At 43.8% G+C, this 14,604-nt stretch overlaps 1 protein-coding gene and 1 long non-coding RNA gene across 15 annotated transcripts in view; one reads left to right on the plus strand and one right to left on the minus strand.

Moving 5' to 3' along the window:
* The window catches only part of LOC133215055 (uncharacterized), a 193,311-nt gene extending 181,841 nt beyond the window's left edge, over window positions 1–11,470 (plus strand). Inside the window, exon 3 of the long non-coding RNA XR_009726300.1 lies at window positions 10,631–11,470. This is a non-coding gene — a long non-coding RNA (uncharacterized LOC133215055). The remainder of the gene's footprint in view (window positions 1–10,630) is intronic.
* PAX2 (paired box 2) overlaps window positions 1–14,604 on the minus strand; it is a 96,982-nt gene that overhangs the window by 64,068 nt on the left and 18,310 nt on the right. The window lies entirely within an intron of this gene.

The raw sequence follows: 14,604 nt of genomic DNA on the forward strand, positions 1-14,604 counted from the left end.
CAGTGTGCTCCTAGCCGAGGCTTTTACTCTTTGTCACTCACTAGGCTGACAACAGCCAGATTTTGCCCACACCTCAAGTTTTGCTCAAAGACCTGGCAAGGGTGGGTTTTGGTGCCAGTGTTTTCAAATCTCCTTTGAGAATGCAGGCCCATGTTTTGCCACTGTGGTCGTGAATGGCTGGTTTATATTTGCTTGTTGGGCGGCTGTTACTATGTATTAACACAAGGGTGGGTGTGCTTTGTATGACCACATGTCTGTCTCATTGATTCCATCAGTATTATTTTGTAATCATGTGTCTTTGTGATTGAGTTAGTGTGCATTTCAGGGCTCCTGTGTATTGAATAATGATGTCGGGCACTGGGTTGTTTGACTGGGTAATGGCCTCTTTTCAGTCTTGTAAGTGAATGTGTCCTTCTCCTGTTTCCCTGTCTAGGCTGGGGCAGTATCATTTACACTGGGTGATTCCTTAAGATGTTCACATGCACTAAAAGAATATCCCTTTGGCTCCCAAGCTCTCCCTGCCAGTGGGATGTGCTGAGGATGCACCGCTTATGTGTGTGTTATGTGACACACAGGGTGGCATCTCTGGCTGGTTCTCAGCCGCATGCCTCAGATGACCACTTTCTTTTGTCAGCATATAGCTAAGGCTATGTGAACATGTTTACATGAGTGTGCACATTCTGGTGCGCTCAGGGGTTTTGATAAGACTTTTCAGTTATGTTTCTGGATAAGTCTCCATATGCTGGATTTCTCCACAGGTATGTCCAAGAGTAGACTATACTGTGCAGTTTCAGATAGATCTGACTGTGCGTGTGAAGGGATGTGTAAATGACAACATGTGTCTACAGTGAAGTGCACACTTGCCTTTGCAAGGGTCTTCTGTGTGACTTTCTATATTGACACATAGAAGGGCAGCTGTGTCAGTTAGCATATGCCTCTGATCTGTGTTTGACTGTCTGGCAGTGTTCCCATGTCTGAACTGACCTGGGTCTGTTATATATGTAAGAAAGAATGGGGCTCTGCGTCAGCAGCATTTACCAGTAAATATATGTGCTAAGAAATTTGAAATGTACAATGAATCTCTAGGTTTGTGCAATGGCTTCTGACTTGCGTGGATATTGTACGCTAATGCCCTAAGACAGTGGAGCACATTTGGTCCCTTGGAAATGAACAAGATAGTTCAGTTATTTTTCAGCTGATGATTATGTGTCATTGCCGCATGGATTTATTTTCTCTGCGCAGGCAATGTGTCTGGCATTGGGCCTGTTCTGTGCTTCCTCAGCCATCAGGATTTGGCCCAGCAGCAGACACATCCAGAACAATCTACAAAAAAGGCTGTGAAAGATCCAGGAAACTTCCAGAGCAAGCTCTCATCTGTACCCTCTCACCAAAATATCCCATCAAGGAAAGATCCATGACCTCCCTCAGCCAGGACATCTATATAGCTGTGATTTAGCCAGCCAGTAAGTTTAGCTTGTATTTCTCACTGAGGTTGCTAACAGGTCACTCCTTACTCCTATTAGCTCAAGCCTTGTTACTTCCCCTACCCCCTTGTTTGTGCTCTCCCACTCTTTCCTCCCCATCCTCCTTGGTATTCCTGCCTGCATTTTGACCTTGAACAGATGACACCATCCTTTGGCCACCCACTGCTTTACCAGCTCCCACCTCTCATACTGGGGCAGCAGCATCAGGGTAATAGGGGGAGGAAAAAATGAGGGAGCGAGGAAGGGAGAGAGGTGGGGAGAGAGGGAGAGAGACCTGTTTGAGAATAATTGGAGGCTGTTAAACAGAGGAGCCCAGCATATCACTCTAGTAATGGAAATAAATTCCATTGTATTTGCATTTTAATTTTCCACATAAACAAAGGCCTGGAGTGTGCTGGCTTCGCCAGAATCACCGGCCAGAATTTAATTAGAAATGAAAAGTTTATAGGGTCCTCTTTAATGCGATTAATGCACAGTTAACATTTATCACATACATATGCTGGAATCGCCTTTTTTAAGCAACCACCGGCCATGAAATGAATTTCTTTTCAACTTTTTTAGCATGCGTGAGGAAGGCTGTCTCTGGTGAGGCGGTCCAGTGAGCACACTCCTGACAGCTTGGTAAACTGCAGCCCACAGAGGCTTAGTAGCCCCCATCCTCACTGAGGAAAGTTCAAGGTGGCTTAGAGGGAAGCATGGTCTAGTGGTTAAAGCCTGAGGTTGGGAGTCAGGGGATCTGGGTTGTATTCCCAACTCTGCCACATGCTCACTGCATGACTGACTTGCTCTGAGCATCTGTTTCTCTGGGTGTTAAAAATAAAAGAGAAATCAGCTGGAAGAAGATATCTCAGCCCCAGACCCCTCTGTTTCTCAGGCTCTCCAGAAACTTGCCCAGCCCTGTTGTATGGGATCTGGATTGAATCCTGCACTTTACTAACCTGTCAGCTCATCTCCCCATGCCCAAATATCCCCATGCTGGCTGTGGGGACTGGGGAGCACCCACAGCGCTTGCCTGATGCGAGAGGCTGGGCCTTCTGGAGAGACGTCTTTGTACTGCCCCAGGCAGCACTGCTCCGGGCGCTTGGGTTCATGTGGGCCTCACACTACTTGTGCGAAGTGCGCATCTTCCTGCTGAGGAGCATGACGCAGGAGTGGAACAAGCTGCTTGTGCAGCGTGGGAGCCCTGGCAGCCCTGTCATAAAGGGACCTCTATTCACTGCTGAGGTGGCTCCGTGTTTCTTAAGGGGATCCTCTAATGCTGGTTTGGTCCAAAAAACTACTAAATGTGGTTTGTAAGATACTGGGGCTGTCAAGCCTGAACCTCAGATCCTAACATAAACCTAATCAGGAGCAGCTACCACCTTCCTTGTGGGGGGGGTAATTATACCGCCCTTACCCTGTGGGGCCCTAAGAGGTCACCCCATGAGTGCTTGCAGAAAGCTTTGGGCTTCTCTGCACGGGGGCTCTAGGAAAAGCAGGTCTAAATCTAGACAAATTATCAATATCCTTCCCTTGCAGTGCCAAGATAAAAGGCCAGAGGTGAACACTCCTCTGTGAGCCCATACCTCTGACAGAGCCAGGAGGGCATCAGGCTTGTCACTTCCCTGCCTCCTCCTGGCTCCCAGAGGTGGAGGGGACAGTATCACCACCAGTGTCCCCATTGTCCCTTGCTTCTGCCCCTGCCCCTGCTTTGGCTGTGTGACAGATGGGGCTACAGCCCCCCCTGCTCCCACACTTCCTTTCTGGTCTTGCAGACAAGAAGAGCAAATAAACCAGGCCCATGGACACAGAGTGTTAGCATGTTAGGGACACAGCAGGGGAAGGAGGAACATGAAACCTCTATTGATCCCTTGAGGAATGATGTCCCTTCCTTATCTTATCAGATTCTCTTCACTCTTCAATTATAGTCTGTTGAAATTGGCCTCTTAACCCAAACAAGATAACCTGGGTAATGAGGAGAAGAGTGTGAAGGGAGGGGAGGGGAGAGGAAGGGAGGGCAGAGTCCAGCGCATTGAACTATGGCCGTCATTAGAAATACCTCCTTTAGTGTAACCCCTCTGCCCCCACTATCCCTGGGTATCAGATGAACTAGGACACATCCAGTCCCTGACAAATATATCATGCCATGTACACCCCCCATTCCCTCTGATTCACTAGGTACCCCGACAGGCACATGTTCCAGCATTTGTACACGATGTCTTTGTGTATATGTATCCGTACCCATCCTGCCACACACCTCCTGTGTTCACACACCTCAGCAGATGCCACCCTGCCATACGCATGCACACATTTATATGACTGACGCTGCCCATCTCACGAGCTACATTCTCCTCAGCACATTGGTGGTATGGCTGCCATAGCACCTTGCCCCAGGTCTCACCAAAAGAACCACTGACAAAAAGAGAGGAGCACTGCTAGGACCCCTCCAATCATCTGATCACAGCCACAGTTCATCAGTGCATTCACGTGACTGCCTCACCATTGGGAAGCAGTCACGCAGAATCCTGTGCAGAGCCCCACAAAAACAGGCTTCCAAGACATGTATTGTTGTGCCTTTGCTCACCTCTGTGACTCCCTGCATGTAACTGTAGAGTTACAATGTTGTTTCCATGGATAAGACTTTTCTTAGTTGCTACACAGACCAATAATACCTACTTGCTATAAGTCTATACTCCCAGCTGGACACGTTGCCCTAGTGATATGCCCATGCTCCTCCTTGTACACATGTCATGGGGTATAGGGCATGTCTCGCCCAAATATCTGTTACAGAGAAGATTGTCTGGTGGAACAATAGAGACTCAGCGGCCTATCTGCACAAATGCACCCAGGTTTCCATGCTCAAGTTACCTCACTGTGCTTAGAGTGGTTCCAAAGCACATGTAAGTGGTGCAGAAGGCACTTTCATTTTGGAAAGGTGGTGCTCTGAGCTGCACAAGGGCTTCACTTACAGGGCTGACACCCTCCTCTCACACCCCTCTAAAGACTGGATTTCCTAGGATCACTTTATACACTGCCTTTTACTGTGCCAGGGGCATTTCCTTGTATACACATCCACCTGAAATGGGCCACATTCCCTTCCATTCCATGTCTTCCTGTCCCACTAGCTCCGCCAGTTTTGCCTGCTGGGCACCAAGACCCATGAGGGAGTCACCCATAGGCATATATTTTTCTTTAAATATTTGGAGGTCACAGAAATTCATGTAATCTGCAAACGAGGTTAGAATTATGGCAGTCATCTCTACAAATTTATACCTATGCCCTCATGTGCACACACCATCACCCTGCAGTTCCTCCCTGCTTTCCAGCTTCTGCACCTCACAAGAATCGGCACACAGCCAGATACATTTCCTGCGTCCCCATCCTGGCTGCTTCCATATGCGCAGACCCTTGACTCAGGCACACGCAGAGCCCAAAGTTGTTAAAGCCACTTAAGGGAGTTGGATGTCAGTACTGGATGACTCTGCATCTTATTTGGCACAGTGGCCAAGGCTGCCTCATGTAAAAATGCAGCAGTCTGGTTTTGACAGTATCCAAGTAAAATCTGCTTTAGCCTTTCACTCCATCCTTATCATTTCCTCCCCCCAACTCCACCCAGCTCTCCTCCTGCTCTCTCCTCCTTCAGCATTGCAAATACCACCTCTTTAAAACTCTACATTTGCTGTTTGTTCCGTAGGGAGAGGGAATTTGTGACATTGTGCAGTTTCCACTCTGCTCATTTGGCCCATTTGTACATAGCATGTCCCAGAAATATGCTTCCCCCCGCCCTTAGTATGCAAACATCATGTCCTTTTCTTCAGAAATCATATTCCTTCCCTTCCTCTTCTACATCTCCTCCCTTCCATATTGATTTTATTAATGTGTGTATGTATTTTTGTGTATATATGATTTATGTATTAATGTACATTTTTTTCAAGCTCAAAAATCTAGATTTAAACAACCAACAAAGGGTGTAAATTTGAGAAAATATTCAAGTAGGCACTATTACATAGCTAGATTGTTCTGTGGCCTTACTGTTTTAGGCAGATGACCAAAATTTGGTCTTAAGTTTTAGAGAAATATGAGTATGTTGAAAGGCAATAGACCCTTGAAGAGGTGCCCAAATGTTAGTGCCCAAAGACTACCACAGTTTTTAAGTGAAAGCTTGAAAATGGGCAGTGGGGCAATGAGGTTGCCCTCATATTTCAGCTCAGCTTGAAGAAAATGAGGACTAGATCCGGGAATTGAAGGACTGGGATATTAACTGTCCATGACCAAACAGGGACTGGGTTGTTACCAGAACCCTCCAAACTACCCTGAAACTAGAGGTGGTGCAGGGCATCCTGTCTGACAGGTACGTGAGAGTTTCTTTTGTGATTTTGTCTTCTCATCACAGTCTCTGGTTTTCTTTTTATAAACTAATGAACAGACATTAGTCTGTCTTGCAAAACATGGATGCCACCCTCTCAACTGAACTACAGTGATGGGCATTTTGAGCAGAGCTGATAGCAATTCCTGATGCAATTTGCCTCCCAACCAGAGATGGATGTTTAACCCTGTGCCTTGGACCCTGCAGAGGGGGAAGGGTGCTTATCTTGGAAGGAGGAGGAACTGTTCAAAATGGAGCCAAAAGAATAAAAACTAAATTGGCCCCAGGCAGGAACAATTAATAGAGGCAAAGTCAAGCATTTCTCTGTATGTATGCATATGTGCGTGTGTTGGGGGAGCTGCTAGAAGCCTGGGGATCAATACGCTGTGCAGATTTTAGAAAAGCTATAGGAACTGCAGAGCTAAGGGATGACAGCAGCAAGAAATGTCCTATTTCTATTTTTCAACCAGGCAGAGACAAGCCACCAGAATCTCCCTTCCTGATTTAACAGTGAGGTTTGGGTAAATGTTTCATACATAGTATTCTCTGGGAAACCTATCTGTGAACTCACAGTCCGTTAATTCAGGCTTTTGGCACATCACTCTGCCTCCTCTCTGTCAAAACTAGTACACACATAAATCCCAAGCCAGACAGAGGACAAAGGAATATCCTTCCCCAACCACATCGAACTCCCACATATGCTTCCTTTAGCCTACCAGCATTTTGTGTCACTGTCTATGTACCTACCCAGAGACACACTCCCTGCCATATACTGATCCACTCATGTGTACTCTCCAACCATCAGGAGCAGTTCCCCAAAGGTGCCTATCTGCATTGTGCTCACAGTCCTCCTATAAATGTCCTATAAAAAAATGCAGCATAACTCTGCTTTTACCTTCCCCATACCCTCCTCTGAACACATCAACTTTTCAGATTTGCTTACTATATATATAAATGTACCTTCTATGCTCCTCCTACTCCATCACTGCCTCTCAATGTCTATATGGACAGACGTATTCTGTCCATATGTCTCAAACACTTCATGTGTACATCCTGTCATTCTTCACACCTCTACCACAGCTATTCCTCTCCTATGGCTCCAGGATTGAACTATTGTGTTGTCCATTTCCCAGTGACAAGGGGTCTAGTTACAGGGTTATTGATTGGTTTTCATGCAGACAGATAGATCTGCCTTTGGTCTCCCCACCAAAATCCACCTCTATATGGGCTGATTGTCACTGCTCCAGGGATAGGATTTCACCAGGAGACCACCCTCCATGCAAACATCCTTCACCTAGGCCACGGATAGTAATAAATGGAGTCAGGCTGAGCCATAATAAAAGCAATTGAGTGGGTTACCTGTGCAGACATGAGATTTATACCTCCTCATATTTGATGTGATTGTTTTATTGAGTTCTCAGTGCAGTTAGGATGCCGTTTATTTATTTATTTATATGCCTACTTATCGGGGAAGAGGGGGGAGGCTGTCGCAGTCTGGCTAGTGTTCAGCCTCTGTCTTGTCAGGTATGACCCCAAAAAGGGTGTCTCTCCAGTTCTGCTCTGCCTTTTACCTGGACTTGGGCTTGGTGGGTGAGCCCTGGCCAGATGTTTCATTCCCTACAACAAAGATGTTTGTTTCAGGATCCCTGAAACCTTGAGGACTGTCTGAATTACGAGCCTGGTAGAAGCTAAGGCAATGGTGTAAAGAAAGGTGTGTATATAGAGATTTCGTAAAAGATCCTCTCGAAAGGAATTCCTATTTATGCTGTGCCTGTTTTGGACAATGGGCTGTGATCTATGCACAGAGCTTCTTTATGCTATTGCAATAGAAATAGTAAGCACTGGCATTGCTTCTGACTCTGTCATCACATGTGAGCGTTGAGAAATATTAGCAGGTGCAAATTGATTGGAAATGAATATTTGCAAGTGCACTCTGAGGAGTTTGGAAACGGAGTGATTAGATTTGTGATTTTCAGCTGGGTACATAGCCATATAAGTGCTACAAAATCAGCTCTGTTACTGGCACTAAAGAAAATTGGAGGCTAGTGCTGAATATCCTACTGTCTAGTATTTCATCACAAGCCTAACGGTATTTGTTGTGGGTTTTCTAGCTCCTCTAGTCGAGTGATAGCATGAGAATTTCAGTTCTCATTTAATAAAGTACGTTTCCAGTGCCTGGGGGGGGCTTGAAAAGGGACCTGTCAGCTCTCTGGAGACTCAAAGGGCTGCATTGTTAAGGTGTTTTTAATTGTTTAATGGGAGTCAGATGTCCAAATCCCTTTTAAAATTTAGGGTAGAAAAGAGAAAACAAATAAAAACAAACCCATATTGTATTACAACTAGTAGTGATTTTTATGCCAATTGCATGATTTAGACACTGCCTTGGCATTTTTAAACAGTTGGGAGTGGTAAATACGGCCATGCGTGTATGGGGTTGAATAGATTAATTGGAATTACAGTGGGAAAATCCTCATTCCTCTTAGCTCTCTGTTTAAAGAAAATTTTGTGGGAGAAAAAAAAATCAAACCTCTCTGATGCTTTCACGAGTAGTATTCATCATCTGAGCCATTTACACGCAGATGGGATTTCCTAAAGCCCTAGTTAGCTGTACAGATGTCAGGCTAGTGACAAACACTTTTGGAAGTCTCTACCTTTGCATTTATAGAGACCCTCCCCAAAAGTGGGATCCCTGAATATTTTGCCAACTGTAAGTAGAGAGCCTAAACTCCATTTGAATTTCAACATGCCTGAATTTGAAGACCGTGGAATATAAGTGAAGCTCAGCCTTGTCCAACTGTTTAGAAGTCATGTCTTTTTATTCAAGTAATATGGAAATATTTTGTTTGAATGGGCTTTAGGATCGGAGGCAGGTTTTCTAGGATATTTGATGTACAACTGAAAACATGACTTTGTTTTGTATGCATCATGTCATCATATCATAAATGGTCCAGCTGGTCTGCTAGAGCATTATCTATCTCTTTAGCCAACACAAGATTATTTCTTATTGTATGTTTGCTTTTTATTAATGCCATCTATATATGCCATATATATTCCAAGAAATCAGGAATTCCTATGGGATGCAATTCCACAACTTAATGGACATCCCTATCAGGGGATACCTTCTGCTACCATTTAAATGTTTCCTTTCTTATTCCCCTCCGTTCACTCCTGGCAATGGTGCTTTGTTTAAACACTAATAATTCCTTTCCTGCTGGAGGAACTGTGTCCTTCAGATCACTGTATTGTTCTCACCACTTCATCATTGCTTGGCCAAGCCACTTATATTTTCTCTTCTTTTCTCCCAAAGTCAAATGAGTTTTTTTACATAATAGCGATTCTGGTAAATGAGGTTTAGCTCCATAAGACTCACTCACCCAGCACTGAAATGCAGCTACCTCTGTGGCAGAATGCAGCAATCACTCACTAGATGCAAAAGCTTGAAAATGTTTAACTTCCAACAAAAATCAAGCTTTCTGTACGTCTATGCAAAAAAGAAGGGCTGGGATTTTCAGGTGATAAAGGGACCAATGTGGTTCTGAACTTCAAGGTTCACAGAACAGAGAGCTCAAACTTCCCAGGCACAACCAATTTTACTTGCTAACTACCTCTGTTGAGCTAATATCTCTGTAATATGAAAACCAGAAAAAATGCATCTAGCTTATTGTAGTTCCCGCCATACAACCTTCCAGTGGCCAGATATGAGGAATAAGACAAAGAGAAATGCTGTGAGCATTCATTTACTCTTTCAGCTGCAGTAACATTGTCTGTAACCTCTGCTTTATGAGCCTGTCCTTTATTTGCAATGATAAAAAGAAGATAATGCCAGGTTTGTGTCTGATGGAAAAGAATCTGAATTTAAAGGAGCATATTCCCTGTAATGAAGCCCTAGGTGACCCAATCGCTTTCTTTGCTCAGCTGAGAGCAACTGGCGATAGAGGTGTTGTACCTTGAGAACGTGCCCTGATGCAGAAAACCACATGGGAACCTTAAGCTCAGCATCAACTAAGGGAGAGGATTCCTGATAGCATCCCGAGTTTCTTCTGTGTGTGCTAGGAAGCACCATGTTATGAGGCCTGGTGAACTCTGTTGAGTAGTGTCAGCAAGTTTTCTTCACCCCTGCCTTACACCAACAAACACATGGTCAGCCATAGACTAATCCAGTCTACATGGCCAGTCTAATCCTTGGCCTCTCTAGTGAGAAAGCTGACTTGTGGCTACTAAATACTGATGGTGGTGGTAGGTTTGTGTGACACTTGCACACACACACACTTGCCACTTAAAACTGTGTGATTCACCCTGTGTTCACTGTGGGCCATGCAGCTGTCACTGGTTTTGGTCCCTATGAACGAGGTGCTGTTAGAGATACTCTGTACTCTTCCAGCTTCTCCCTAGACTCGTTACCTGTCCCCCAAGAATTACATTTTTTTCTGTAGGAAAGACATTGTGAGATTCACAAGTGACTTTGGCCAGGGTGTCCTTTGGGAAAATTCTCAAGGGAGGATAGCAAGAGTGACTCAGAAAGCTGTTTGCATAACATTGATTTCTTCCGCGTGTGACACAGCCCCTGCCCTAAATCACTTGCTTTTTGCCAGACTCAATTGTTTGTCTTGAGATGTTACGTTTACCTGAATTGAGGTTCTGTTCAGTTCTTGTGTGGGCTAGAACCTCAGCTGATGTAGAACAACCCTGGGTCCAGTTTTGAGCCTTTTCTCATTGCATGTTGAATTCCATGGGCATTTTTAGTGAAAAGTCACACTGGGTTTTACAAAGGTAGCTAAATGCTGTTATTTTTATTTAACAGCTGGCAAAGCAGCCTCAGAAGCAGTCTGTGTGACTGGCCCAAGATCAACCAGAAAGTTAGTGGTAAGAGAAATCTGTTCTCCTAATATGCCATTCTTCACCCTAAACTGAAGGCCTGCGCACAGCCACCAAAATGGCCACATGAGCAATAGCACTTCAGTGTACAAGTATATTTCATCGGTCATTACAACCTGAATCAGTGTGTGTGTGTGTCTTCCCACATGTGCTTTTTAAAAAGCACATCATTATCAGAGACTTTAACTAGGAATCATTAGCCGATTGTTGTATAATGAAAGAGGAAACATCTCCCCAAACCAAGCACTTAACACCAAAAATTTAATGTATATCCAGTACCTAAGTAAAGATTGAAAAACACCTAACGGCTTGACTGAGATAATATATCCACTAAACTCTGTTCTCTGCTGTGGGGTATTAATTAGGGTTACTCTTAGGAACTCAGGGTCCAAAGTGTATGAATTCAGCTGACTGGCTTCCGTAATACTTTGGCTTTGGCATTCCTTGGGTAAGGACTAATCGGGGCTCCCTAGGACGGAGCCCAGCCACAGGAGAGCTGAGATAGAGGGACGTATTTGGCTGAAGGAGGGTGGGGGGAGTTTGCCCTTCTGGGCCTGTAAAGAATTCATTAATTTAAGAGAAGCAGGAAATCATGCTTAAACTACAATTGCATCACTCGCTGCATAACCGTGAGCGCATGTCGTGATGTGTTCCATCCTGTTCCCACTAAAGTACACCACCTAATTCAAAAGATTTTTGTGGGGTGATTATTATCTCAGGAAACCTGTGTTCTTAGACTAACTGTACGTGCTGGAAAACAAAGGGAAAATTCTCCCTGACATCTGCCTCTGAGTTCATACTTTAAGAGACTGCCACAAGGCTCACGGCAGTGCCTAAGTCCAGTTGAAATATTCTAACCCAAACTGACCAGAGATAACTCATTTATATTCATATGACAAATGGAAAAGTTTGACAGGGTGCTCAAGAAGAAAGATGCTCAAGTGATTTAAAGTAAGCATGAACTGCTTACCAAGGAATTAAGAGCTTGTCACTTGCACGCTTCTCAATTGCATGCAGTATGTATATAGGTGTTTACATAGTGCATTTATGTGTGTATACATGTGTGTACCTACACACGCACAACAGGCTTATACTGTATCGTGTCAAATGTATGAAGTGGGAACAGGAAAGCTCCCAGTGCAGAGATAACTCTTCTCTCTTGATCCTGTCAGTTCTGGTGCGCTTTGCTTATTAAGTAGCATACTCTCTAGACTTTTTTGCCATAATTAAAGGAAAATTACTGCATAGCAGACTTAAATTTTTTTCCTGACTCTTGACAGGGTAGTTAAGTCATGATTTTCACTAGAGTTTGCATCTAGCCTTTATCTGCCTGAGTTTGGTATGAGCAAGTGTTTGATAAATCTCAACACTGAATTACATGCTGTCCCAAATGCTTCCTGATATTGTCAGTGCAATACTGGCAGATCAGTGCAACACAGGCACAGAGAATTTATATATCACAAAATAATTAATAGAAAATGGATTTTTTAATGTTTTAGGGAGACTCTAAAAGTGGAACTGAAACTGCGCTGTTTTGCAGGCACTCCCCCAAAAGCCTTTAGTAATGTTAGATGGTTCCCCAGAAAGAAAATAAAATGTAATTAATACACTTTCAGAAAATCTTAGAATAACCAAAAGTATTTTGTTAGTGTGTACAAGGGATCTCTATTTTGAAGCACAATATTCATGGTCTATCTAAGGACATAGGTAACTTGTATTTTCACAAATGCCTCACTTACGGTTTCAAGAAGTTAAACTGCTCCTGGACGAGCAGTAATAGTTCTGGACACTGGACCAATGCAGATTTTGCTTTGGAAATTCCATATTTTGCAAAAATAAGATGACAGATATTTCTAGAAGGTTGGGATTTTAAAGTGTCATCTATCCAAAACTGCTCAGAGACTTGGAGTGTTAGATTAACTCCGATTTGTGATCGTAGTACTGGTAAGGGATGTGCTGTTACAAGAGATTGACCCAATTCTGTATGTCTGTTTTGACAATGGGAGAGAGAGAGAGAAAATTTGTATTTAAATCATGAACTTAGACCCTCTTTGTGTTTTGTGGGTTTTGTGAGCTGGAGTCACAAAAGTCACTGGAATGATGAAGCTCATGCTACTCTCCGCGGCACCAGGATTGGGCCCTTATATACTTGCTCTTTGCTATTCCACTGAATTTTTTCCTGGTTTGCTATCCTGTTCTCGCCTAGCACAGACTTGCAAATATTATGACCTGCGATATGATGGGCTCACTTTCTCATAGACACGTTTTGAGGAGCCCCATACAAAGCAGGGGCCTGAATTTTTAAAAGAAATGGAGACTTACTCATAGGATGTCAAAATGTTCTTGTGCCTTGGTGACCACACACTCAAATTCCATCGCAGTATGAATCAAGCATGGTGGGTCACAGCTGAGCCTCTTCAATGTAATAACACTTAGTAGCTGCAAAGTTCTTGTCCTTCTCAAAGCATTTTATAAGCACAATCTGACACCTGTTCCCACCTGCTTCTGAGAAGGATCAGTTTTCAGTTACAGGGTGGGGAAACTGAGGTACAGAACCCCAAAGCCCAGCCACAAACTGGTAGCAAAGGTGGAAGCAAAACCTGTGCTCTGCCTTCTGCCTGGGACATCTCAACCCAGGCATGAGGCTGGGACTTCAGCAACATTTGGCTGCTAACATCCCTTGAGCTAGCTGAAGTATGCACATGCATTGGATCTGTAATATGCTCTTCCTCTGAAGAGCCCAGAGCCATTCTTCTGGACTTCTGTACCACCAGCTGAATTCCTCTCAGGGATAGCTGGCTGTCCTTCCACAGCTGCCTTTGTAAGGTGTCTGAATGTCAAACTGTTATTATTTCAATACCTGACTGAGAGAGTAACAGAGACCTGGAGGTTTTTTAGGAGGGTGTATAATTAGCCGATCAGTATTATGTTACCCTGTTCATAACTTAATAACCATTTTAATACAGATGGCACACACAGGGATAATTTCCTAGGGTAGCCTAGCAGTATATTACAGAGACAGTATGTCTGAGGGAATCTTTCTTAGCCAAGGTACATTCCACTAGCTAATTCTACCTGCTGTTTTCAAGATGATTTGGGATAATTCCATATCATTTGCAAAATATTAAAACCCATTTATATAGGATGCCAGATTTAGAAATACACAGTCTGATTTATTAGACATATTTTGATAAATCTGCCATGAAAAGTGCAAGACAAAAAATACCACTGTTTTTCTGGCTATTTAATTTTTGCTTCCCTTGCTATAAATACACCAGGTTTTAAAAAAAGATCTGGCTAAACTTGTTATATATCAAAAGGGCCAATATACTGACTTGTGCAGTTTTATCTATGCGGACACTACAAGAGCATGCATGCATATTTACCCACACCCTATACAGATTAATTTGAGTGGGAAGCACTGTATATTTGGGATTGCATGCAAATTTTTGTGTGTTCTTGCTCAGTTGGTGAGGTATTGCGTGCCTATATGTGTGTACCTTTTGCAAATACCCTCTTGTTACTCTATTTCTGGAGGTTGTATTTCTGAGGGCATAGCCGAGATATCTGTATTTTACATTGCAGTAAACCAGCGTGATTACTTTTACTGCGTGTATGAGAGTGTTGTGTGTTGCCAGAGTGTGAAGATCCGATGTGTGCCGCGTCTGCATGTGCAGACATGTGGACAGCCCTGCCGTGTGTTAGTCCCTGATTACAGCTATCACCGGCCTTTCTCTCCACCATCGACCCTTTTCTTTTTGTTTTCTTTCTTTTTTTTTTTTTTGCCTGTCATATGGTTATTTTTGTCACCTTAAACCTGAGGCCAAATCCCACTCCCTCCATCAGCAACAGTCGCACCCTAACATCTGGGGAAGGAGATGGGGAAAAATTGCCCGCCAG

The sequence above is a fragment of the Neopsephotus bourkii genome, unplaced genomic scaffold, assembly GCF_033783945.1.
Source record: "Neopsephotus bourkii isolate Nb327-2 ecotype Australia unplaced genomic scaffold, CSIRO-AGI_Nbou_v1 NB_951, whole genome shotgun sequence".
Taxonomy (NCBI): domain Eukaryota; kingdom Metazoa; phylum Chordata; class Aves; order Psittaciformes; family Psittacidae; genus Neopsephotus; species Neopsephotus bourkii.